Below are 27685 nucleotides of genomic sequence, written 5' to 3' on the forward strand. Positions count from 1 at the left end.
TGTCAGCAGCGGGCTGAGCATACAGACCTGGGGAGCGCCAGTGCTCAGTGTAATGGGACTGGAGACTTTACTGTCCACACAGACTGACTGTGGCCTTTCATTCAGAGTCCAGGATCCAGTTACAGAGGGAGGTGTTGACACCCAGAGAGGGCAGTTTCTAGGGTATGATGGTGTTAAATGCCAAACTGGTGTATAAATGTGAGACCCCATTTTCCAGCTGGGACAGGACAGAGTGGATGGCAGAGACTAATGCATCATCATTGGATCAATTCAATCCGAACCAGAAAGTGAACCGGAAAGGGGGCAATGTAGGCGGGAGAGAGGCTTTAATGTGCTCCATGACCAGCCGGTCAAAGCATTTCATAATGGTTGATGTTAATGCCACCAGATGATAGTAATTTAGACAGGTTACTGTCACCTTCTTTGGCCCTGGAATGGTGGTTGCCATCTTGAAAACTGAGGGGCAATGGACTGCTCGAGAGAGATGTGGAATATATCCGTCAGCACCTCAGTTAGCTGGGATGCACAGTCATTCAGAACCCGACCTGCTATATTATCAGCTTTGTGTGGGTTAACAGTGGCCAGGGTCTTCCTCACCTCAGCTTCAGCCAGATGGAGGGTCTCCTCCCCTGGGTGTCTCTCTCACCAGCACTTTGTTCTGTGCATCAAACCGGGTGTAAAAGACATTCAGCCTGTCGGGGAGTGAGGCGTCCTGGTCCCTCTGATCCAGAGACAGCGTCACGATCCCTCAGCCGTGCATGGTCCTCTGCAGTGAGCCATGGATTCTGACTGGCCCCACACGGATGTGTTTTGTGATGGTAACATTCTCAGTACACTTCTCTGTGTAGCTGGTCACAGAATCCACACATTCCTCGATGTTACGTGGTTGACATAGGTAGCAGCCTGTCTGAACATTCTCCAGTTTGTGTTTCAAAGCAGTCCTGCAATGCTGAGATTGCTCCCTCAGAACTGGTTTGGCCAGTTTGATCAGTGGTTTGTATGCTGGAATTAGCATAACAGACAAGTGATCTGAGAGCCCAGTGTGGGGCAGGGGAACAGCTTTATGTGCTCCTGGTATGTTAGTGTAAACCAGGTCTAGTGTACAGTCGGCTAATTCTGCCCTGTTCTGTTCTCCTGTTTGCCACCGGATGTGAACAGACTGAGAACAGAGGGGTTTTCACATCATAGACACAGGTCACATTTGCTTAAAGGTCTCAGGTCAAAATCAATGCATTGAGGGGAGGGTATTAGGAGAGCGAGAAAGTGAAAGGGAGCAGAGGTGAGAGAGGAAGGGAGAAAGAATCACAGTCAAACAACACAGAAACAGGCTCTTTGGCCCACTGGGTACGTGCTGACCATCAAACACCATTGACACTGATCCTAACCTAATCACACGTTATTGTCTCCACATTCCCCCAGTGGCAGTTTTCTGTGGCCATTTAATCTACTGATCAGTGTGTGGAATGAAACCAGGACTCTGCTACAGAGTTACCTCCTGAGGCCCCTCCATCTCATTATGCAAGAAGACAACACACCAGGAGCAGAAGATGTCCCGGCCCCTCAAGACTGATTTGTCCCAGTCCCACACCAGTACACAAGAATGGCGAAGACTGTTAAAAGTGGTGTGGTCAGCATCCATGATCAAGGACTCCTACCACCCAGACTATTGTCTCTTCCCACTGCTTCTATTGGGCAGGAGATACAGGATTCTTGCATCTCACATCACCAGTTCAAGAACAGTTGTTACCCTTCAACCATCAGGCTGCTGAATCAGAGTGGATAACTTCACTAGCCTCCATTCCAGAACCCAGTGTTGTTGAAATATCCCTACTAACGCCTTCATCTCTTGCAAACCCCTGGGGTGTAGTCCATCTGGTCCAGGTGACTTAAGCACCTTCTCCTTAGTATTAGCAAGTACACTCACTTCTACCCTGAGGCACTCTCCAGTTTCAGATGTACAGCTGGTTTCTTCCATCGTAAAGACTGACACAAGAACGATTAGGATGGGAAACAACTTCTTTCCCCAGGCTGTCAGACACTGAACACCCAGCCTCCTGCCAGGTCACATCACACTTGAAGCATGATGCAGTCTACTTTTTAACTTGTGTCACAAATGCACCTTAATATTTATGAATTTACAAGTGGTGATATTAACTTGTGTGTGTGTGTGTGTTATGTGTATTTACAGCATCATTTTGCATTGGTCTGATATCCACTCTCTTTTACCCTTGATTTGTCTAAAAAATCTTTTTGTGTGCTCTTTTATATTATTGGCTAACTTACTTCCATATTGCATCTTTTTTCTTTTTTTTTCAGTTACCTTCTATTGGCTTTTAAAAGCTTCTGAATCCTCGAACCTCCCACTAATTCTTGCTCTATTCTCTGCCCTCTCTTTTGCTTTTATGCTGACTTTGACTTCCCTTGTCATCATGGTTGCATCATCCTCCATTTAAGACTTTGTTTTCTTTGGGATTTATCTATCCTGCACCTTCTGAATTGCTCCAGAAATTCCAGCCTTTGCTGTTCTACTGTCATCACTGCAAGTATTCCCTTTCAATCAACTTTGGCGAGCTCCACTCTCATGCCTTCTCTTGGAATCCAGCCCCAATCTGATTTTCCTAATCTGCTGCATATTGAAATCCCCCATGACTATCGTAACTTTGCTCTTTTTTCCTGTCTTTTCTATCTCCCGTTGTAAGTTCTACCCCACATCCTGGCTACTGTTGAGAATCCTGTATATAACCCCCAACAGGGTCTTGTTATCCTTGCATTTTCTTAACTCAACCCCCAAGGATTCAACATCTTCCAATATTATTCACCTGTTTCTAAGGATTTGATTTTATTTTTTACCAAGAGAGCCACCCCACTTCCTCTGCCTACGAGCATGTCCTTCTGAATGACGGAGGAGGTTGGGGATGAGCAAATGGGGGAATTGGGAAGGAGTCTGTGTGTGGAGTGTGTCAGAGTGATGGAACTGAGCCTGGTGGAGAGACTGGGGGAGTGTGGTGGAAGAATAGAACTGGCTGGTGTGTGGACGTTGCAGGAAGAATCAGTCTCAGCCCTGGACCAATCCTCCAAACTCCATTTCTCACCTGGACCTTCTCTCGTCCCAGATCCAGGTAGGAGGACAAGCCCCCATGCCGGGCAGGAGAAGCTGACGGACGCCATATGCAGAGCCTCTGAGATGATCCCAGGTAACCACTGAGTTCTGATAGGGGACCGTCAGGTTCTCCTGATCACAGGGACCCTTTCTGATGCATCTGGCCTTCGTGTGGTTGGGGTCTGCATGGAGCATCTCCCCAAACAGCGACGGACATTCCCTCTCCCCCAAACCCCACAACTTACAGCCCTGGGGGTGGGGGGAGGCCTTGCTCTGACTGCCCTGTGGAACTGGCATGCAGATGTTTCAGAGATGTGCAGGAGGGGTGGAATTCTTCCGCAAGCAAGACATGGATACGGAGAAAAGGGTTTTTGATTATACAAAAATTTGTGCTGATGTAGGAGAAATTGCTCATAATTGATTTGGCGTTGAGAAGTTCTGACAATGTCAAGTTGCACTCAGGGGAGACATAATGCAAGGGTCAGACATTGGGTGGAACCCAGGGTAGGAAGGGTGAATCACACTGCTGGGATTGAACAACACACCCCCAGTAGTCACCGGGACATTGAATAGATATGTAATCAGGTTCAGGAAATGTGTAAAAATAATGGAGTTGTTGTCATGGGGGGTTTCAACTTCCCTCATGTAAACTGGGACCACCTTAGTGCAAGGGGTGTGGATGGGGCAGAAAACTTGGGTTATTTTCTTTTGAACAGTGGAGGCTGAGGGAAGATCTGATCGAGGTTTTTATGATTATGAAAGGCTGAGATAGAGCAGATAAGGAGGGTCTGTTTCCCAGGGTTGAAGTGTCCAACTCCAAAGGGCAGGTATTGAAGGTGAGAGAGGGGTAGGTTCAAGGGGGATGTGAGGGGTGTTTTTTACTCACGGAATGGTGGATGCCTGGAAATCGCTGCCTGGTATGATGGTAGAGGCAAATACATTAGGGGTTTTTAAAGGACGTTTAGATTGACAGATGTATGTGAGGAAGATAGAGGGATTTGGACATTGTGTGGGAAGAAGGGATTGGATTTTGGATGTTTTTGATTTACTTTTTAGCTGGTCCAGTACAACATTGTGGGCCGAATGGCCTGTTCCTGTGCTGTACTGTTCGATGTTCTGTGTGAGACCAAGGTAAACTGACTCGGCCAGTGTGTGGAAGACACCAACACTGGGGGCATAGTGGGCGTGAGGAAGGCTATCAATATCTGCAGCAGGATCTGGATGAGCTGGGGAAATGGCAGATGGAATTTAATGCAGACAAGCATGATCGCACTTTGGGAATGTAAAGCAGGCTCAGACTCACACAGGGAACGGTGCGGTAGAACAGAGGAATCTGGGAATACAGATCCATAACACTTTGAAAGTGGTGCCACAGGTAGATAGGGTTGTAAAGCGAGCTTTTGGCACATTGGCCTTCATAAATAAAAGTACTGACTGCAAGTGTTGAGATGCAATGCTGAAGTTGTACAAGACATTGGTGAGGATTAATTTGGAGATTGTATGCAGTTCTGGTCACCTACCTACAGGAAAGATGTTAATGAGATTGAAAGAGAGCAGAGAAAATTTACAAGGATCTAGCCAAGACTTGGGGACTTGAGTTTTGGGGAAAGGTTGGATAGGTTAGGAGTTTATTCCGGGGATGTACGGGACAGAGGGGGAGATTTGACAGAGGTGTACAAAATTGTGAGGGGTACAGACAGGGTAAATGCAAACAATCTTTTTCCACTGAGGTTGGGTGGGACTGGAACTAGAGTTCATGGGTTAAGGGTGAAAGATGAAATATTTAAGGGAAACCTGAGTGAGAACTTCTTCACTCGGAGGGTAGTGAGAGTGTACAACGAGCTGCCAGCAGAAGTGGTGGATCTGGGTTTGATTTCAACATGTAACACAAGTTTGGATAAGTACATGGATGGGAGGGATTTGGAGGGACACAGTCCCGGTGCGGGTAGATGGGACGAAGCAGAATAATAGTTTGGCAAGGACTAGATGGGCTGAAGGGCCTGTTTCTGTACTGTAGTGCTGTATCACCCAAAGATCTCGATCCCTCTCTAGGAGTCATTACACTCCCTCTGAGAGCCAAAGCCCCCCCTCCCCCCCCCCCACAATATCCAACTTTCAACAAGGACTTGGGGTCAAATTTCTCTTCAATCCACATTCCATTGGATAGGGTTAGATATTCCCCCTTCAGTTCTATACGTCATGCGATGCTTTGAAAAACTTGTTCTTCTTTGTATTATTGACCATACCAATCTTTACTGGCTTCAGCTAACATACACACTTACCTTACTGAAATAAAATCTAGCCAGGGAAAGCAAAGTGAATTTAAACGTTGCACAGAGAGGCTGGTGGTGGATGGGGAAGGGACTGGTTACTGGAACGATGGGCAGGAGGGGACCCTGGGGTCAGCCTGGTTCCCTGTGCTTACACAGAGAGGCTGGTGGTGGATGGGGGAGGGACTGGTTACTGGAACGATGGGCAGGAGGGGAACCTGGGGTCAGCCTGGGTCCCCGTGCTTACACAGAGAGGCTGGTGGTGGATGGGGGAGGGACTGGTTACTGGAACGATGGGCAGGAGGGGAACCTGGGGTCAGCCTGGGTCCCCGTGCTTACACAGAGAGGCTGGTGGTGGATGGGGGGAGGGACTGGTTACTGGAACGATGGGCAGGAGGGGAACCTGGGGTCAGCCTGGGTCCCCGTGCTTACACAGAGAGGCTGGTGGTGGATGGGGGAGGGACTGGTTACTGGAACAATGGGCAGGAGGGGAACCTGGGGTCAGCCTGGGTCCCCGTGCTTACACAGAGAGGCTGGTGGTGGATGGGGGGAGGGACTGGTTACTGGAACGATAGGCAGGAGGGGAAGCTGGGGTCAGCCTGGGTCCCCGTGCTTACCATCACCAACACTCCAGTCCAACCACCCATCACACCGTGTGAGTCTGCTGTCTCTGGATCTGCTCTGACTGAACACTTCTCTCAATCTTCCAGTGAACGGGCTCCTGTCGGATGAGGAGTGTGAGGAGATGATCAGCAGTGTCCAAGTGCTGTACCTTGGGCAGAACAACCTGGGAGACCCCCAGGAGTTAGAGGCCTACCTCAATCAGGTGAGAGATGTTGTCCACATTCATTCCCAGAGGTGGAGATTCCGATTCATGTGCCTTTGGTCAATCCAGGTCAATAATCAGTGACCCTCCCTTCCCGATGAACGGTGAAACACCCAACCCTGAAATGATTACATCTGAGTCACCAGAGACTCCCCGTCCTCAGTCACCACCCAACGCAGGATATAAGAACAGAATTAGGCCATTGGGCCCATCAAGTCTGCTCCATGAATGTGTTTTACCATGGCACTTCCTCCCTGTAAGCCAAACCCTCTTTCCAATCAATCTCTGCCCTAAATACACCCAGTGTGAATGGGGACTGCCCCACCACCTAATAAACACCATCTCCCCGTCTCCCCCACCTTCAGCCCATTATACACGACTTCCAAAGACAAACTATTTACAGTGATCATTGTCCCCTCGTTGTCCCACCATTCCTCTAAATCCCTTATTCCTGTGTACATTGTGTGCACGTACGGGCACATACGTAGCCTTGGACAGTCGGCTCCCAGCCTGCCTTCCTCCTCCACTGGTAACGTATTCCCACCAACCGACCATCTCCACTCATCCCTTCAGCTTTGCATCTCCCACATGGTCTCAGCGATCACTTTGTGACTTTCCTGCTCAGGGTTCCCCATTGTTAGCAGAGCAGCGGTTCCCCTGGTTTGGGGAAACATTTTCCTCTGGTGCCCGTTTTCTAGGAACGTTTATCTCCCATTCTGTGAATCGTCTATTGCTTATGGGATATGCTGATTTACAGGTTTAGAGGACGTGATTCCATTCGTTAGGGAGTTAATGTTTCATCTCGGAGACCCTTGGTCAGAACTGTCTGGGATAGGGGGAAATACGTGTTGTCTCAGTTTGGGAGACAGCAATACACTGCACCAGGAAATTGGTTTCACAGGTCTGTGAGGAGGTGGGTTTCCGTGTGGTAGGGAAAGGAACTTGCCTGGTTTTGGGAGCTGGTGAGTGAAACTCCCAGACTGAGGGGTTGAGGGGAATATCCTGGTCTGGAGAGGGGAAATCCCAGAATCCGAGTGGGGAAATCCCCTGGTCTGATGGAGGGGGGAGCCCCCTTATCTTCAGGGTGAGGAAAATCTCCTGGTCTTCGGGGTTGACGAGAATCCCTTGGCTCAAGGGATTCTTGACAAGGTAGAAATCCCTTGTCTCGGGGGATGAGAGGTGTTCTCTGGTCCAAGGGGAATGAGAGGCATTCTCTGCCCTCAGGGTAAGGAGATCCCCTAGTCCGAGGAGGGTGGAAATTTCCTGGACAGGGTGGGAGGAGAGGTGGGAATCCCTGGTCTCAGTTGGTGAGGAGAATTCCCTGGTACGAGGGTGAGAGGGAGTTGAATGCCATTCTCTGGCCTCAGCGGGTGAGGACAATCCCCTGATCAGAGAGGGGTGAGAGGCACTTCCTGGTCTCAGTAGGTGAGGACAATCCCCTGATCTGAGAGGGCTGAGAGGCATTCTCTGGCCTTGGGTTGAGGAGAATTCCCTGATCCGGGGATGAGGACAATCCCCTGTTGGAGGGGGTAAGGGGCATTCTGTGAGAGGGGAGGGTTTTTCTCAAGTCTGAAGGAAAAGCTGATTTCATTTTCCGGGAAGCTCTATCCCCAGTTTGGAGCACGGGAATTTCTCTGATCCCGAGAGAAGGTGGATCCTTGTTGTGGGATGTTTGGAGGAGCAGATTTTCCTGGTGAAGGGATGGGGTTTGGGGAGGGGTTGATGGTGATTTCTGAGGAATTGAATTTTCCTGGTGTATAGGGAATGTAGTTCTTGGTGTGAAGAAGGGAATCTCCTGGTGGTAAGTGATGGATTTTGTGGGTGATGAGAGGAGGGTCTCTGATCCCCCACACAGTGCGGTCTAACCGTGTTTCTTCACCCGTCACTCACCATCAACATCCCTGGTCCACAGATACGTGAGATACTGAGGGAACAGCTCCCCTGCAAGCACATCCTGTCCAAGAGCAAATGTGACAAGGGAAATAACTGAGAAGGAAGATCTCTGATCGTGTTCGTCTAACGTATCACAGGGTGATGGACGATGTGTGAAGTGTTCATGGGTTGTGGTGGGGAGTGTGAGGTTTCAGTGGGTTGTGTGATGGTAGTGGGGAATCCAATATCAGTGAAATATTATTAGCATCAATTAGACTGTGTATCTGTCATTCAGAATCAGGTTTATTATCAGTAACATATTACTCTTTCATCTTTCATTATTTCTTAGCGATTGAATGTAATAATGGGTTTAATCCAAGCAATAAAAGACACATTCAGATTCCTGGGAAGTGGCTCTGTAATTGTTTCTGTATTTCCAATGATTCACGGTTACTTTAATTTAGAATGTATTTCTGTTCTACTTCAGTTGTGATGTTACATTCATTTATGACTGTTATTAAAAGTAATATCATAAAGACACAAAATAAATTAACATTGCCAAACAGCTTGCGGAGAAGGGAGACCGTTTCTGCACAATCGGTCTTCCTTTGCACGTCGGCTGTCTGTCGGTCTTTATTTAAGTGTAGATTTTCGTAAATTGTATCATGCTTTATTTTCACGTGAATGCTTGTAAGAAAATGAGTCTCAGGGTAGTATATGGTGATGTATACTTACTTTGTTAATAAATTTACTTTGAACTTTGATTGCAAAGCTGTTCTTTTCAGTATCTGAATCAGGTTTAATAACACTGACATATGTCATGAAATTTGTTGTTTTGTGTCAGCAGTACAGTGTAAGACAGAAAATACTATAAATTACAATAAGAAATGTACAGAATATAAAAATAAGTCATATAAAAATACAGCAAGAATATCTTCAAGCTGATTATCTTGCCTGCAATTTCCATTAAGCACTGAAGACTGGTTCTGGATTGAATTAATATCTGCTACACTCACGTAATTCCACAATTCCTGAATCATTCCGAACAGAACCTATCAAATACCTGGAAAAGGCTTGATCTGCTACAGCACAAGAGGCTATGGATCAACAGCAGGTAAGAGGGATGAGTAGAGATGGATACCTGCTGTGTTTAGTAACTACAAAACATTAAACTAATGAAAAGAATGACACGGGAGCGGGAATGTGAGTCTAACTTTTTTTTACTTTAAGCGAGGCACACACGTATCACGAGGTAGCTTCATGACGCATGCAATACTTTAATTTTTACAGATAATCCATAATGAATTATTTAAACAAACAAGAATGTTTAATCAACAATATAATTACAATATTACTGAAATATTAAATACATACTATTCCTAGCTGCTTAGCTATAAACTCCAATTCTATGGAGAATGCATCTCAACTATATCTACACAGTACACTATATAATACAACTACTATAGACAGACATCATGCAGAGTCAATTTCAAATTGTCCCATTCGGGTGAAAGATTGAATCACTATGGATGGAGGTTTTCTTACTCTGATGGTATCATGTCTTTCCTGACTTGAGGGATCACTACGCTTGGCAAGTGTGACTTTTGAAGCATTGAGCCTCACCCACATTAGCACTGGTTAAAACATTTTCCACCCCAAAGCAGACGTGAGGCCTTTCTGTCGATCTGTGTGTGTTGTTTGTCACTGCAGCATGAAGGCAACGTGATGCAGAGGCTGTGGGGTGTTCACGTCCATCACCCGGAACTTGTGACATGACTACACCTGTACCATAAGGTGAGGTGTCACGGGCAAGCTTCACTAGACAGTGTGGATCACGATGTGTGAGTGCAGTGTGTGTTGTCACCATTTCCTTTACCTTTTGTCCATTTCCATCTCTTCCCCATCTGTGATAACGGGTGAAAGGAGTGGAGGACAGTAGCCAGGTTTGGCAGGAATTAACAAATCCTAAAAAGGAACCACAACTCTGACATGTCCTGTGGCCTCGGGGCATCCACCACTGCTTGAATTTTCTCAGCACACTTGTGTAATCCTTGTGCATCAAGGAAGTGATGTTTGGTTTAAAGAAGTTACAGTTGTGTCATATTCTGGGCCATAATCTTTCAATCTTTTTAACTCTGTCTTGAGGTTTTAGCGATGTTCCTTGTCATCCTTACCGATCATCTTGGGAACACTGAGTGGCTGGACTGCAGGTGGAAATGCTCCTCCAAAAATAAGCAGAAAACCCCTTTGTGAGTGTTTATGGTGAGAAACACTATGGACTCTTCTTTCATCTCCCTCTGTAGGTGAGCCTCAGCTAAGTCCACTTTGCTCAAGTGATTTCCTCCAGAAAAGTTTGCAGAGGTCCCCTCCATCCCAGGCAGAAGGTATCGATCTACTTTCGGTACTGGGTTGATGGTGAGCTGAAAATCACCACAGATCTGGACAGACCCATTCTTCTCGGCTACTGGGACCACTGGCATTGCTCACGGGTTCCACTCGAGCTTGGACAGAATTTCCTCAGCCTCCATGTGATCCAGCTCACTGGCTACTTTATCATGGATAGTCTAAGGAACTGGTCGGGCTTTGCTAAACTTGGGTGTGGGATGTTCATTTAACACAGTTTTACCCGTGATATGTTTGAGTTTTCCAATGGGATCCTTGAACACTGCTGTGGCATCATCCATGACCTTGCTTAATTCACTTTCAGTTGACTCTCACGGGGGTTGTGTTATTCCCACAGGAATGATCTCTTCTCCAGTATAAGATCTGCAGGCTTCAATTTAATATCTTTGAAATGGCATTCAATCTGATTTTGTGGAATTACTGGAACAGCTGAGCTGGAGTCCAATTCTGGTGCAAGCCACATTGCTTGTCTATTATTGGTTTTCAAATTGTAAAGCTCAAGAGTACCCAGTCTACCCAAGAACATCTGCTGCTGCTGGAAATCCAGAGCAACACACACAAAATGCTGGAAGAACTCGGCAGGTCAGGCAGCATCTATGGAAAAGAGTTAACAGTCCACGTTTCAGGCCAAGATCCTGCATCAGGACTGAAATGTCAACTGATGGTGCTTTTCCACAGATGCTGCCTGACCTGCTGAGTTTCTCCAGCACTTACATAGAACATAGAATAGTACAGCAGATTACAGGCCCTTCGGCCCACAATGTTGTGCCGACCCTCCTCCCATATAACACCCCCACTTTAAATTCCTCCATATACCTGTCTAGTAGTCTCTTAAACTTCACTAGTGTATCTGCCTCCACCACTGACTCAGGCAGTGCATTCCATGCACCAACCACTCTCTGAGTGAAAAACCTTCCCCTAATATCCCCTTTGAACTTCCCTCCCCTTACCTTAAAACCATGTCCTCTTGTACTGAGCAGTGGTGCCCTGGGGAAGAGGTGCTGGCTGTCCACTCTGTCTATTCCTCTTAATATCTTGTACACCTCAATCACGTCTCCTCTCTTCCTCCTTCTCTCCAAAGAGTAAAGCCCTAGCTCCCTTAATCTCTGATCATAATCCATACTCTCTAAACCAGGCAGCATCCTGGTAAATCTGCTCTGTACCCTTTCCAATGCTTCCACATCCTTCCTATAGTGAGGTGACAAGAACTGGACACAGTACTCCAAGTGTGGCCTAACTAGAGTTTTATAGAGCTGCATCATTACATCGTGTCTCTTAAACTCTATCCCTCGACTTATAAAAGCTAACACCCCATAAGCTTTCTTAACTACCCTATCTACCTGTGAGGCAACTTTCAGGGATCTGTGGACATGTACCCCCAAATCCCTCTGCTCCTCCACACTATCAAGTATCCTGCCATTTACTTTGTACTCTGCCTTGGAGTTTGTCCTTTCAAAGTGTACCACCTCACACTTATCCGGGTTGAACTCCATCTGCCATTTCTCAGCCCACTTCTGCATCCTATCAATGTCTCTCTGCAATCTTCGACAATCCTCTACACAATCTACAACACCACCAACCTTTGGTCATCTGCAAACTTGCCAACCCACCCTTCTACCCCCACATCCAGGTCGTTAATAAAAATCATGAAAAGTAGAGGTGCCAGAGCAGATCCTTGTGGGACACCACTAGTCAAAACCCTCCAATCTGAATGTACTCCCTCCACCACGACCCTCTGCCTTCTGCAGGCAAGCCAATTCTGAATCCACCTGGCCAAACTTCCCTGGATCCTATGCCTTCTGACTTTCTGAATAAGCCTGCCATGTGGAACCTTGTCAAATGCCTTACGGAAATCCATGTAGATCACATCCACTGCACTACCCTCATCTATATGCGTGGTCACCTCCTCAAAGAACTCTATCAGGCTTGTTAGGCATGATCTGCCCTTCACAAAGCCATTCTGACTGTCCCTGATCAGACCATGATTCTCTAAATGTCCATAGATCCTATCTCTAAGAATCTTTTCCAACAGCTTTCCCAGCACAGACACAGGGCTCACTGGTCTATAATTACCTGGACTATCCCTACATCTTGTGTGTGTTCTCGTGTCACTCTTATTATGATCAGATTTTCATCATTGCAGATTAATGCTCTTTTTGTAACTACAACTGGATATTTATATTTTGCTCTTCCCTGTGCAATCCATTTATTTTTCTCTGTCTGGCATGATTTATGTATGGGCAGAATTTGTTCGGTATATCCAGGAGGGATTCTTAAATCAATACGTGGACAATCCATTGAGAGGAGGAGCTGTACTGGACCCGGTGTTGGGTAATGAACCTGGCCAGGTGACTGACTTTTCAGTGGGTGAGCAGTTGGGGAACAGTAACAACAACTCCTTAACTGTCAGGATAGCTATAGATAAGGATAGGTATGGATCTTGTGGGAGAGTTTTAAATTGTAGGGTAAATTACAAGGGGATTAGGCAAGAACTAAGAAGGGTTAATTGAGAACACCTTTTTTCTGGCAAGTCCACATCAGGCACATGGAGGGTGTTTAAAGATTAATTACACAGAGTTCAGGAGAGGTGTCTTCCTGTTAGAAGGAAGAACAGGAATGGAAGTAGAAGAGAACCTTGGATATCCAGAGAGGTGATGTATTCAGTCAAGGTGAAAAAGGAAAAGTATGTAAATCTACGGAAGTCAGGATCAAGAGAAACACATTAGGAGTATAAAGAAGGCAGATAAGAACTAAAGATGGCAGTTAGGAAAGCCAGGAGAGGCGGACCACTACCAGATAAAGGGGGAACGTTTGTTTGGTTATGGACAATGTGAATGAGGTATTAATGAGTACAGTACATTGCTCAAGTGATTACCAAGGAAAAGGACATGGAGGACCAGGAGATCAATGCCGTGTGTATAAAGTCTGGTTCGGCCTCATCTGGAGTACTGTGTGGAGTTCTAGTCAACCCAACAAAGGAAGGATGTTGAGGTTTTGGAGAGGTCGCACAAGAGATTTACTAAGATGCTGTCTGGTTTAGAGAGAATGTGCTAACTTGAGAGCAGGATAAACCTGAGTTGTTTTCTCCAGATCGGCAGAGGCTAAGAGGAAATCTAATGGAGGTTTATAAGACTATGAGAGGCAGAGATAGAGGAGACAGAGAGTATCTGTTCCCCAGGGTTGAAATGTCTAATACCAGAGGGCAGACATTGAAGGTGAGAGGGGATATGAGGGGTAAGATGGAGGGATACAGACATTGTGTAAGTAGGATGGATTAGTTTTCGGGTGTTTTGGACAGAACATTAAGGGCCAAAGGGCCTGCTGCTCTGCTGCACTGTCCTATGATCGATGCACTTCTCATAATTTCAGCAAGTCTCATCTTTAAAGCTCCATTGGTCTGGTGTACGTGAGTCCTTGCCACACCGGTAACACAATGTTGTTCAGACAGTCCAGCTCCGATTCGTCATTGCAATGAAGTTCACAGTCATTTTCATGTCTGACTGCAACACAATTGTGTCAGTGTTAGACACTGGGCTGAGTTCACAGGAATATAATGGACAGAGAGGGTGAGAGAGAGACAGTTCACAGGATAAATCCCTCCACACCAGCAATGTGTCAGTGTTGGACACTGGGCTGAATTCACAGGAATATAATGGACAGAGAGGGTGAGAGAGAGACAGTTCACAGGTTAAATCCCTCCACACCAGCAATGTGTCAGTGTTGGACACTGGGCTGAGTTCACAGGAATATAATGGACAGAGAGGGTGAGAGAGAGACAGTTCACAGGATAAATCCCTCCACACCAGCAATGTGTCAGTGTTGGACACTGGGCTGAGTTCACAGGAATATAATGGACAGAGAGGGTGAGAGAGGGACCGTCCACAGGGTAAATCCCCCCACACCAGCAATGTGTCAGTGTTGGACACTGGGCTGTTCACAGGAATATAATGGACAGAGACGGTGAGAGAGGGACAGTTCACAGGATAAATCCCCCACACCAGCAATGTGTCAGTGTTCGACACTAGGCTGAGTTTACAGGAATATAATGGACAGAGAAAGTGAGAGAGAGACAGTTCACAGGATAAATACCCACACACCAGCAATGTGTCAGTGTTGGACACTGGGCTGGGTTCACAGGAATATAATGGACAGAGAGGGTGAGAGAGGGACAGTTCACAGGATAAATCCCCCACACCAGCAATGTGTCAGTGTTGGACACTGGGCTGAGTTCACAGGAATATAATGGACAGAGAGAGTGAGAGAGGGACAGTTTACAGGATAAATCCCCTCACACCAGCAATGTGTCAGTGTTAGACACTGGGCTGAGTTCACAGGAATATAATGGACAGAGAGGGTGAGAGAGTGACAGTTCACAGGTTAAATCCCTCCACACCAGCAATGTGTCAGTGTTAGACACTGGGCTGAGTTCACAGGAATATAATGGACAGAGAGGGTGAGAGAAGGACAGTTCACAGGATAAATCCCCCCACACCAGCAATGTGTCAGTGTTGGACACTGGGCTGAATTCACAGGTCAGTTAATCTCCCCGTCGCGCGAGCCGCAACTTCCGTCCTGTCATTGGTCAATTCACCCACTTGCCGCGCGCACTTCACCCTACGTCACTGCTCAGGTAACTCCGCCCACCCCCGAGTTCCGTCTTTGTTCAGGTAAACTGTTGGCACGCGAGCTCCTCCCTCCGCCTCCGGTCGATTCGTTTGCCCGGAGCGCGAGCCCCACCTTCCTCGCTTCTTTATTGGTCGGTCAGTCCGCCAATCCTGCTAACCCACCACCCTCCTTCCTTCATTGGTCGATTGATCGAGCCCCCCCTGAGGGTGTCGGAGTGTCTGTTTGGAGCATCTGAGGATCAGGGAGGGTCAGAAGGTGAGGAGGGTCTCGGCGAGGGCGGGTCTGAAAGTGAGCAGGGTCTCAGTGGGGGAGAGTCTGATAGTGATAAGGGTTTCATTGAGGGAGGGAATGAGGGTGAGGAGGGTCTCGCTGAGGGAGGGTCTGAGGGTGTCGGTGAGGGAGGGAATGAGGATGAGGAGGGTCTGATGTTGAGGGAAGGTCTCAGTGAGAGGGGGTCTGAGGTTGAGCAGTGTCGGTGAGGAGGGTGTTGATTCGGGAGGATCTGACGGTGAGGTAGCGTCTCGGTGAGGGAGGGTCTGAAGCTGAGGTGGGTCGTGGACCATGGGAGCTCTTTAGGATGAGTGATGTTCTGAATAGTTCCTGAGGTAGAGATGGGTCTGCAGTGAGGGAACACTCCAGGGTGAGGGATGGATTGAGGGAACTCATGAGGTAAGCAGATGGGCTGTATGATCTCCTGAGGTAGTGGGATTGACTGAGGTGAGGGATGGGTCCGAGGGAGTTCCTGAGGTCGAGGGACCTTCTGACTTGAGAGATCTCCATAGGATGAGAGATGGCCGGGTTTGAGCGACAGACTTGAGGGAGCTTCTGAGGTAGCAGGGTAGTCGGTGCGAGGGGGCTCCTGAGGCTGAGGGACGGTGTGTTTAGAGGGAGCTCCTGAGGCTGAGGGACGGTGTGTTTAGAGGGAGCTCCCGAGGTTGAGGGACGGTGTGTTGAGAGGGAGCTCCCAAGGGTGAGGGACGGTGTGTTGAGAGGGAGCTCCCGAGGGTGAGGGACAGTGTGTTGAGAGGGAGCTCCTGGGGGTGAGGGATGAGTCTGAGGTGGGCAGAGTCCCAATGGTCAGAGTTCACTGATGACGGGTCTGTTACAGGAAGGTGTCAGACTGAGAGCGATGGACTCTCCGTGTCAGAGGCAGAGGGAACGTCTGGTGAGGAGCCACAGGGGAACATTGAACAACAGATGGAAACCAGGCTGAGGTGAGAGATGGAGCTGAGACTGGGAGGGTGAACATTTCCTCTGGTCTCACTCCCCACTGAGATATCACTGCTGTCCCATCCCTGCCCCAGCAGCAGGAACTGTGGTCTCGGGGTGTCCAGGGCCACCAATGTTAGAGACAGTGGGTCTGTGGTCTGCAGATAGGCCATCGTCCGATCCTTACTGGTTGTGAGGAAGGTGAAGAACCAGTGATTGAAAGTGAGGATCCAGCTGAGGATCAAGTATCAGAGAGGCTCATTGCATGCAGAGGAGAGAGAATCCTGGAGCTGTGGCAGAGACTCTGTCAGGGTCATCAGGTATCTCCTCATGGTGGAAAGGGTGGAGCGTACAATACGTAGGGAGAAGCAGCAAGAGAAGCAGTCAATTGAACGTGGGGCTTGGGAACGGCTTTATATGCTCCTGGTCTGTCAGTATAAACCAGGTCCAGTGTATTTTCACCTCTGGTACCAAAACCAACATGCTGGTGGAATTTAGGCAGATGACAGGTCAAAATTGCAATCAGTGGGATAGGGTGAAGTTTGTCTTTAAACTAAATAATAGGTTCAACATTTCAACAGTTTGGAAAGTGAGGATGAAGTAAAAGGGAAGGAGAGTGTAGGAGAGGTTACAAAAGTCTCCAGAAAGGAATATAAATTTAACTTCCGGTAACATGGGGGTAAAATTGAAAAGGGTGATGGACACAGCACTGAAAGTGTTATCTTTGAATACTCAGGTATGATGTCGTGGGCATCACTGAGTCGTGGTTGGGAGTTTAACATACACATTGTATCGAATGGATAGGAGGATAAGCAGAAGGTTGGGGTGGAAATTGAATTCTGAGAGAGAGTTGGCATAGGATTGAGAATATGTACAATCCTTGTGAGTAAAATTCAGAATCTACAATGGTAAAAAGACCCTGATGAGAGTTGTATCACACTGACACAGTGTTGTCAAGAAAACAACCTCTCCCTCAGTGTCACAAAAACAAAGGAGCTGGTTGTGGACTACAGGAGGAATGGAGACAGGCTATTCCATATTGACATCAATAGATCTGGGGTTCAGAGGGTGAACAATTTTAAATTCCTTGGCATAAACATCACCGAGGATCTCACATGGTCTGTACATACCAGCTGTGTGTATGTACACAACAGCGCCTCTTTCACCCCAGACGGTTGAAGAAGTTTGCTATGGACCCACAAATCCTACGAACTTTCTACAGGGGCACAATTGAGAGCATCCTGACTGGCTACATCACTGCCTGGTATGGGAACTGTACTTCCCTCAATCGCAGGACTCTGCAGAGAGTGGTGTGGACAGCCCAGCGCATCTGTAAATGTGAACTTCCCACTATTCAGGGCATTTACAGTGACAGGTGTATAAAAAGGGCCCAAAGGATCATTGGGGACCCGAGTCACCACAACTACAAACTGTTCCAGCTACTACCATCCGGGAAATGGTACTACAGCATAAAAGCCAAGACCAACAGGCTCTGGGCCAGATTCTTCCACCAGACCATCAGACTGCTTAATTCATGCTGATGCAATTGTTATATTGACTGTCCTAGTGTACATAATATTTATTATAAATTAGTATAAATTGCACATTTAGATAGAGACGTAACATAAGTGTAGCATCTGTGCCCCCAATTTACCCCCGTTCACCTAAGGTGAACCGCTGTCGCCCCGCCAATAGTGCAATACTTCGGTGTAAATACGGTGTAATGCCACACCCCCTCCCCAGTACACACTCACAACACAAATATCAGACAATACACCAAAGGCGAGTAAATAATTACAACTTTATAGTTATTTCCTAGTGATGGGTTAGTAGAAACAGATAACCTAAAAACACCAAATCAGTAAGTTTATCAGTTTGTGCACATAATATTTTAATACGTTGGAGCTCACGCCTCCGGTTCCATCCACAACGACCTTCCGAGCCTTCGGGCACCGTCCGAACCGCCGACGTCCAGTATCCACTGTCCTGGAACCGCTGTCCGCTCCTCACACGTCATCCTCCTCGCTCGCCTCCCGAAAAAAGACCGTGAACTCCTGCTCAGCTCACAGATACAAGATAGCATAACAATTCTCTATTGGCTAGTTCCCCCCTTAGCTACAGTTATAACCCAAACATTCCAGACACAGAAACCCATTACAGCATTAAGTAACATTACAGAGAAGCCATTTCATTATAACAATACAAAGAAGCCATTTTGTTAGCCTGAACAGTTAACACCACAGTTACTGAGAGCCCTACATAAGACTTTTACTCCTGTATATGAAGGTTGTAAGTTGTAAGGTCAATTCCAATTCATTTTATTCAGTAACTAGGATGTAGACTACAAATTGCAACAGGAGATAGGAAGGGCATGTAAAAAGGACAATGTAATGATAACCATGGGGATTTCAATTTGCAGGTAGATTGGGAAAATCATGCTGGTGTTGGATCCCAAAAGAAGGAATTTGTAGAATGCCTATGAGATGGCTTTTTAAAGCAGCTCTTGGTTGAGCCCGCCAGGGAAAAGACAAGTCTGGATTTGGTGCTGTGTAATGACGCAGTGATCATGATATAATAGAATTCACCCTGCAGTTTGAGAGGGAGAAGCTAAAATCAGATGTATCAGTATTACAGTGGGGTAAAGGGAACTACAAAGGCATGAGAGAGGAGCTGGCCAAAGTTGATTGGAAGGAGACATTAGCAGGGATGTTGGCAGAGCAGCAATGGCTGGAGTTTCTGTGAGTAATTTGGAAATGCAGGATAGATAAATACCAAAGATGAAGAAATATTGCAAAGGGAAGATGAGGCAACTGTGGCTGTAAAGAGAAGTCAATGACAGCATAAGATCGAAAGCAAGGGCATTCAGTAAATCAATAATTAGTGGGAAGCTGGAGGGTTTTAAAAACTAAATGAAGGCAATAAAAAAGCAATAACGAGAAAAGATGAAATGTGGTTAATTAGCCAGTAATTTAAAAGAAGAAAACAAAAGGTTTTTCAGGTATGCAAAAAGTAAAATAGAGACAAGTGGAAAATGACACTGGAGAGGTCATAATGCAGTATTAAGAAAGGCAGACAAACTTAATAAGTATTTTGTATTTGCCTTCACTGTGAAAGACACCATCAGTCTGCCAGAAATTCGAGTGTCAGGGTGCAGAAGTCAGTGTAGTTGCTATTATGAAGCAGAAGGTGCTTGGGTTGGCGAAAGGTCTGAAAGTCGATAAGTCACCTGGACCAGACGGACTACACCCCAGGGTTCTGAAAGAGGTGGCTGAAATGATTGTGGAGGCATCAGTAGTGATCTTTCAACAATCACTGGATTCTGGGATGGTTTGGGAGGAATTGGAAATTGTAAATGTCATTCCACTCTTTCTGAAGGGTGGGAGGCAAACAACAGGAAATCAAAGGCATCAAAAAACACACATTCAGAACAATGGACTGTTCATTTCACACACGCAGGTATTGTGTTGAAAGCCACAGATGCAAATTCACCCACTAACAGAACTGAGAGCAGTTCCTGGAATAGAGTGCTGAGCTGATACGGAGAGTGAGACAGAAAGGTGGGGGTGGGGGGGGGGGGGTGAGGTGAGAGAGGGTCAGAGAGATGCCATGTAGTTTGTGGGGCTGAATATTCAGTTTCCCTGCAAAACATTCCAGATTATTCACTCTGCTTCTGTGGCCATTACAGTTCCAATAGGAACATCCCTCTGGCTAATTCTGCCCTGTTCTGTTCTCCTGTTTGCCACTGGATGCAAACAGTCTGAGAACAGAGAGGTTTTCACATCACAGACACAGGTCACATTTGGTGAAAGGTCACAGGTTGATGCAAGAGGCATTGGCACAATGTGAGGAGTTGGGAGTGGGGAAAGCGGAGAGGAAGGAAGTGAAAGACAGTTGAGGTGAGGGGGGGAGAGAGAGAGAGTGTGAGTCACAGAGTCAGACAACACAGAAACAGGCCTCCCCACCATTGAGCACATCTAGAAGGTCATTGACACAAGAAAGCTGCATCCATCATCAGTGACTCCCATCCAGACCGTGCTCTCTTCTCACTGCTTCCATTGGGCAGAAGGTACAGGAGCCTTGGGTCTCACTCCACCAGGTTAAGAACAGTTACTATCCTTCAATCATCAGGCTGCTGATCCAGTGAGGATAACTTCACTCACCTCAATACTAAACTGATCCCAACATCTTGTTCACCTTAATGTGTATTGCAACCAGGGATATTGATTAATTTAACTGAAAATTTTTATTTGTGAATCACGTGCTCCTTTTTTCACCATGGAGCCAAAAAACAGAGAAAATTGTAAAGCGTGGTGAAACTAAAAATTCAAAAACTGAAACATCATTAGTCTAAATATTCATCACTTTTGCTCAGTACTTAACTGAACCACCTCTCACAGCTATTGCAACCAATAGTCTTTTTTAGATAAGTCTTTATTCGCTTTGCACAATGTAGTGGAACGAGATTTGCCCATTAACCCCTGCAAATTTGCTGAAACTGTGCCAGATTAGTTGGGGAGTGGCGGTAGACAGCTTTATTGTCATCTTGCCAGAGATGTTCAATCGAGTGAAGGTCAGGACACTCACTGGGCCACTGAAGGACACAGATGTAAAACATAGAACAGTAAAGCACAGGAACAGCTCCTTCAGCCCATAATGTTGTGCCGATCCGGCTAAAAGCAAATCAGACTGACTAATCCCTCCAACCTACAGAATGTTCAAATCCCAACATCTTCCACACATCCATGTGTCTATCTAAACATCTCTTAAAAGCCTCTCGTGTATTTGACTCTACCACCACACCAGGCATCCATCACTCTCTGAGTAAAAAAACTTACCCCTCACATCCCCTTTGAACCTAACCCCTCTCACCTTCAATGCATACCTGTATTAGACATTTCAACCCTGGGAAACAGATACTCTCTGTCCACTCTATCTGTGCCTCTCATGATATTATAAACCTCTATCAGATGTCCTCTCAGCCTCCTCCGCTCCAGAGACGACAACCGAAGTTTATCCATCCTCTCATGCCCTCTGAACCGGGGAGCATCCTGGCAAACCTCTTCTGTACCCTCTCCAAAGCCTCAACATCTGTCCTGTAGTGATGTGACCAGAACGGTTTGCAACAGTCCAGATGTGGCCCAACCAGAGGTTTATAAAGTTGCAACATAACCTCTTGACTTTGGAACTCAATGCCTCGACTAATAAGAGCAAGCATTCCATAAGCCTTCTTAACCACCTTATTGAACTGTGTAGCCACTTTCGAGGAGCTATGAACTTGAGTCCAAAGATCTCTCTGCTCAGCAACACTGCTAATGATATTGCCCTTAACAATGAACTGTCTCCTTGCATTTTCCCCATCAAGGTGCAACACCTCACATTTCTCTGGGTTAAGCTCCATCTGCCATTGCTCAGCCCATATCTGCAACTGATCTATATCACACTGTATTCTCTGCACGTCTTCCACACTATCCACAATTTCACCAATCTTCGTATCATCCACAAACCGGGCTGGTGTTGCCAAGACCCAGTGGGTCATCCCCCAAGTAGGATCCAAAGAGGTGTACTTGTTACTGAGGGGAATGGGCACAGGGGAACCCTTCCTAATCCCCTTACCTCCCCTTCAGACTGGGGTTGTTGTTCTCACACCAGTCCACCACCCTCTCCACTTCCTCTCTGTACTCCAACTGGTCATCGTTGTTGCTGAGGCCACAACCGCTGTTGACAGGGTTTGAGCTGAATCCCGTGACACAGTCATGTGTCAGCAGCGGGCTGAGCATACAGACCTGGGGAGCGCCAGTGCTCAGTGTAATGGGACTGGAGACTTTACTGTCCACACAGACTGACTGTGGGCTTTCATTCAGAGTCCAGGATCCAGTTACAGAGGGACGTGTTGACACCCAGAGAGGGCAGTTTCTAGGGTACGATGGTGTTAAATGCCAAACTGGTGTATAAATGTGAGACCCCATTTTCCAGGTGGGACAGGACAGAGTGGATGGCAGAGGCTAATGCATCATCATTGGATCAATTCAATCCGAACCAGAAAGTGAACCGGAAAGGGGGCAATGTAGGCGGGAGAGAGGCTTTAATGTGCTCCATGACCAGCCGGTCAAAGCATTTCATAATGGCTGATGTTAATGCCACCAGATGATAGTAATTTAGACAGGTTACTGTCACCTTCTTTGGCCCTGGAATGGTGGTTGCCATCTTGAAAACTGAGGGGCAATGGACTGCTCCAGAGAGATGTGGAATATATCCGTCAGCACCTCAGTTAGCTGGGATGCACAGTCATTCAGAACCCGACCTGGTATATTATCAGCTTTGTGTGGGTTAACACTGGCCAGGGTCTTCCTCACCTCAGCTTCAGCCAGATGGAGGGTCTCCTCCCCTGGGTCTCTCTCTCACCAGCACTTTGTTCTGTGCATCAAACCGGGCGTAAAAGACATTCAGCCTGTCGGTGGGTGAGGCGTCCTGGTCCCTCTGATCCAAAGACAGCATCACGATCCCTCAGCCGTGCATGGCCCTCTGCAGTGAGCCATGGATTCTGACTTGCCCCACACGGATGTGTTTTGTGATGGTAACAGTCTCAGTACACTTCTCTGTGTAGCTGGTCACAGAATCCACATATTCCTCGATGTTACGTGTTTGACATAGGTAGCAGCCTGTCTGAACATTCTCCAGTTTGTGTTTCAAAGCAGTCCTGCAATGCTGAGATTGCTCCCTCAGAACTGGTTTGGCCAGTTTGATCAGTGGTTTGTATGCTGGAATTAGCATAACAGACAAGTGATCTGAGAGCCCAATGTGGGGCAGGGGAACAGCTTTATATGCTCCTGGTATGTTAGTGTAAACCAGGTCTGGTGTACAGTTGGCTAATTCTGCCCTGTTCTGTTCTCCTGTTTGCCACCTGATGTGAACAGACTGAGAACAGAGGGGTTTTCACATCATAGACACAGGTCACATTTGCTGAAAGGTCTCAGGTCAAAATCAATGCATTGAGGGGAGGGTATTAGGAGAGCGAGAAAGTGAAAGGGAGCAGAGGTGAGAGAGGAAGGGAGAAAGAATCACAGTCAAACAACACAGAAACAGGCTCTTTGGCCCACTGGGTACGTGCTGACCATCAAACACCATTGACACTGATCCTAACCTAATCACACGTTATTGTCTCCACATTCCCCCAGTGGCAGTTTTCTGTGGCCATTTAATCTACTGATCAGTGTGTGGAATGAAAGCAGGACTCTGCTCCAGAGTTACCTCCTGAGGCCCCTCCATCTCATTATGCAAGAAGACAACACACCAGGAGCAGAAGATGTCCCGGCCCCTCAAGACTGATTTGTCCCAGTCCCACACCAGTACACAAGAATGGCGAATACTGTTAAAAGTGGTGTGGTCAGCATCCATGATCAAGGACTCCTACCACCCAGACTATCGTCTCTTCCCACTGTTATTGGGCAGGAGATACAGGATTCTTGCATCTCACATCACTAGTTCAAGAACAGTTGTTACCCTTCAATCTTCAGGCTGCTGAATCAGAGTGGATAACTTCACTAGCCTCCATTCCAGAATCCAGTGTTGTTGAAATATCCCTACTAATGCCTTCATCTCTTGCAAACCCCTGGGGTGTAGTCCATCTGGTCCAGGTGACTTAAGCACCTTCTCCTTGGTATTAGCAAGTACACTCACTTCTACCCTGAGGCACTCTCCAATTTCAGATGTACAGCTGGTTTCTTCCATCGTAAAGACTGACACAAGAACGATTAGGATGGGAAACAACTTCTTTCCCCAGGCTGTCAGACACTGAACTCCCAGCCTCCTGCCAGGTCACATCACACTTGAAGCATGATGCTGTCTACTTTTTAACTTGTGTCACAAATGCACCTTAATATTTATGAATTTACAAGTGGTGATATTAACTTGTGTGTGTGTTATGTGTATTTACAGCATCATTTTGCATTGGTCTGATATCCACTCTCTTTTACCCTTGATTTGTCTAAAAAATCTTTTTGTGTGCTCTTTTTTATTATTGGCTAACTTACTTCCATATTGCATCTTTTTTCTTTTTTTTCAGTTACCTTCTATTGGCTTTTAAAAGCTTCTGAATCCTCGAACCTCCCACTAATTCTTGCTCTATTACATGCCCTCTCTTTTGCTTTTATGCTGACTTTGATTTCCCTTGTCATCATGGTTGCATCATCCTCCATTTAAGACTTTGTTTTCTTTGGGATTTATCTATCCTGCACCTTCCGAATTGCTCCAGAAATTCCAGCCTTTGCTGTTCTACTGTCATCACTGCAAGTATTCCCTTTCAATCAACTTTGGCGAACTCCACTCTCATGCCTTCTCTTGCAATCCAGCCCCAATCTGATTTTCCTAATCTGCTGCATATTGAAATCCCCCATGACTATCGTAACTTTGCTCTTTTTTCCTGTCTTTTCTATCTCCCGTTGTAAATTCTACCCCACATCCTGGCTACTGTTGAGAATCCTGTATATAACCCCCAACAGGGTCTTGTTATCCTTGCATTTTCTTAACTCAACCCACAAGGATTCACAATCTTCCAATATTATTCACCTGTTTCTAAGGATTTGATTTTATTTTTTACCAAGAGAGCCACCCCACTTCCTCTGCCTACGAGCATGTCCTTCTGAATGATGGAGGAGGTTGGGGATGAGCAAATGGGGGAATTGGGAAGGAGTCTGTGTGTGGAGTGTGTCAGAGTGATGGAACTGAGCCTGGTGGAGAGACTGGGGGAGTGTGGTGGAAGAATAGAACTGGCTGGTGTGTGGACGTTGCAGGAAGAATCAGTCTCAGCCCTGGACCAATCCTCCAAACTCCATTTCTCACCTGGACCTTCTCTCGTCCCAGATCCAGGTAGGAGGACAAGCCCCCATGCCGGGCAGGAGAAGCTGACGGACGCCATATGCAGAGCCTCTGAGATGATCCCAGGTAACCACTGAGTTCTGATAGGGGACCGTCAGGTTCTCCTGATCACAGGGACCCTTTCTGATGCATCTGGCCTTCGTGTGGTTGGGGTCTGCATGGAGCATCTCCCCAAACAGCGACGGACATTCCCTCTCCCCCAAACCCCACAACTTACAGCCCTGGGGGTGGGGAGAGGCCTTGCTCTGACTGTCCCGTGGAACTGGCATGCAGATGTTTCAGAGATGTGCAGGACGGGTGGAATTCTTCCACAAGCAAGACATGGATATGGAGAAAAGGGTTTTTGATTATACAAAAATTTGTGCTGATGTAGGAGAAATTGCTCATAATTGATTTGGCGTTGAGAAGTTCTGACAATGTCAAGTTGCACTCAGGGGAGACATAATGCAAGGGTCAGACATTGGGTGGAACCCAGGGTAGGAAGGGTGCAATCACACTGATGGGATTGAACAACACACCCCCAGTAGTCACCGGGACATTGAATAGATATGTAATCAGGTTAAGGGTCAGACATTGGGTGGAAGGGTGCAATCACACTGATGGGATTGAACAACACACCCCCAGTAGTCACCGGGACATTGAATAGATATGTAATCAGGTTAAGGGTCAGACATTGGGTGGAACCCAGGGTGCAATCACACTGATGGGATTGAACAACACACCCCCAGTAGTCACCGGGACATTGAATAGATATGTAATCAGGTTAAGGGTCAGACATTGGGTGGAAGGGTGCAATCACACTGATGGGATTGAACAACACACCCCCAGTAGTCACCGGGACATTGAATAGATATGTAATCAGGTTAAGGGTCAGACATTGGGTGGAAGGGTGCAATCACACTGATGGGATTGAACAACACACCCCCAGTAGTCACCGGGACATTGAATAGATATGTAATCAGGTTAAGGGTCAGACATTGGGTGGAACCCAGGGTGCAATCACACTGATGGGATTGAACAACACACCCCCAGTAGTCACCGGGACATTGAATAGATATGTAATCAGGTTAAGGGTCAGACATTGGGTGGAAGGGTGCAATCACACTGATGGGATTGAACAACACACCCCCAGTAGTCACCGGGACATTGAATAGATATGTAATCAGGTTAAGGGTCAGACATTGGGTGGAACCCAGGGTGCAATCACACTGATGGGATTGAACAACACACCCCCAGTAGTCACCGGGACATTGAATAGATATGTAATCAGGTTAAGGGTCAGACATTGGGTGGAAGGGTGCAATCACACTGATGGGATTGAACAACACACCCCCAGTAGTCACCGGGACATTGAATAGATATGTAATCAGGTTAAGGGTCAGACATTGGGTGGAAGGGTGCAATCACACTGATGGGATTGAACAACACACCCCCAGTAGTCACCGGGACATTGAATAGATATGTAATCAGGTTAAGGGTCAGACATTGGGTGGAAGGGTGCAATCACACTGATGGGATTGAACAACACACCCCCAGTAGTCACCGGGACATTGAATAGATATGTAATCAGGTTAAGGGTCAGACATTGGGTGGAAGGGTGCAATCACACTGATGGGATTAAACAACACACCCCCAGTAGTCACCGGGACATTGAATAGATATGTAATCAGGTTAAGGGTCAGACATTGGGTGGAAGGGTGCAATCACACTGATGGGATTGAACAACACACCCCCAGTAGTCACCGGGACATTGAATAGATATGTAATCAGGTTAAGGGTCAGACATTGGGTGGAAGGGTGCAATCACACTGATGGGATTGAACAACACACCCCCAGTAGTCACCGGGACATTGAATAGATATGTAATCAGGTTAAGGGTCAGACATTGGGTGGAACCCAGGGTGCAATCACACTGATGGGATTGAACAACACACCCCCAGTAGTCACCGGGACATTGAATAGATATGTAATCAGGTTAAGGGTCAGACATTGGGTGGAAGGGTGCAATCACACTGATGGGATTGAACAACACACCCCCAGTAGTCACCGGGACATTGAATAGATATGTAATCAGGTTAAGGGTCAGACATTGGGTGGAAGGGTGCAATCACACTGATGGGATTGAACAACACACCCCCAGTAGTCACCGGGACATTGAATAGATATGTAATCAGGTTAAGGGTCAGACATTGGGTGGAAGGGTGCAATCACACTGATGGGATTGAACAACACACCCCCAGTAGTCACCGGGACATTGAATAGATATGTAATCAGGTTAAGGGTCAGACATTGGGTGGAAGGGTGCAATCACACTGATGGGATTGAACAACACACCCCCAGTAGTCACCGGGACATTGAATAGATATGTAATCAGGTTAAGGGTCAGACATTGGGTGGAACTCAGGGTGCAATCACACTGATGGGATTGAACAACACACCCCCAGTAGTCACCGGGACATTGAATAGATATGTAATCAGGTTAAGGGTCAGACATTGGGTGGAACT

General features: G+C 46.9%; 1 long non-coding RNA gene across 1 annotated transcript; it reads left to right on the plus strand.

Annotated features, from left to right (window-relative positions):
* The first annotated feature begins 3115 nt into the window (after nucleotides 1-3115).
* Nucleotides 3116-8264, plus strand: LOC140723872 (uncharacterized). The gene is made up of 3 exons (XR_012097992.1): nucleotides 3116-3194; nucleotides 6081-6196; nucleotides 8109-8264. It is a non-coding gene; the product is annotated as an uncharacterized lncRNA (long non-coding RNA).
* Nucleotides 8265-27685: the final 19421 nt, after the last annotated feature.

Source organism: Hemitrygon akajei, unplaced genomic scaffold, assembly GCF_048418815.1.
Source record: "Hemitrygon akajei unplaced genomic scaffold, sHemAka1.3 Scf000142, whole genome shotgun sequence".
In the NCBI taxonomy this organism is placed as follows: Eukaryota; Metazoa; Chordata; class Chondrichthyes; order Myliobatiformes; family Dasyatidae; genus Hemitrygon; species Hemitrygon akajei.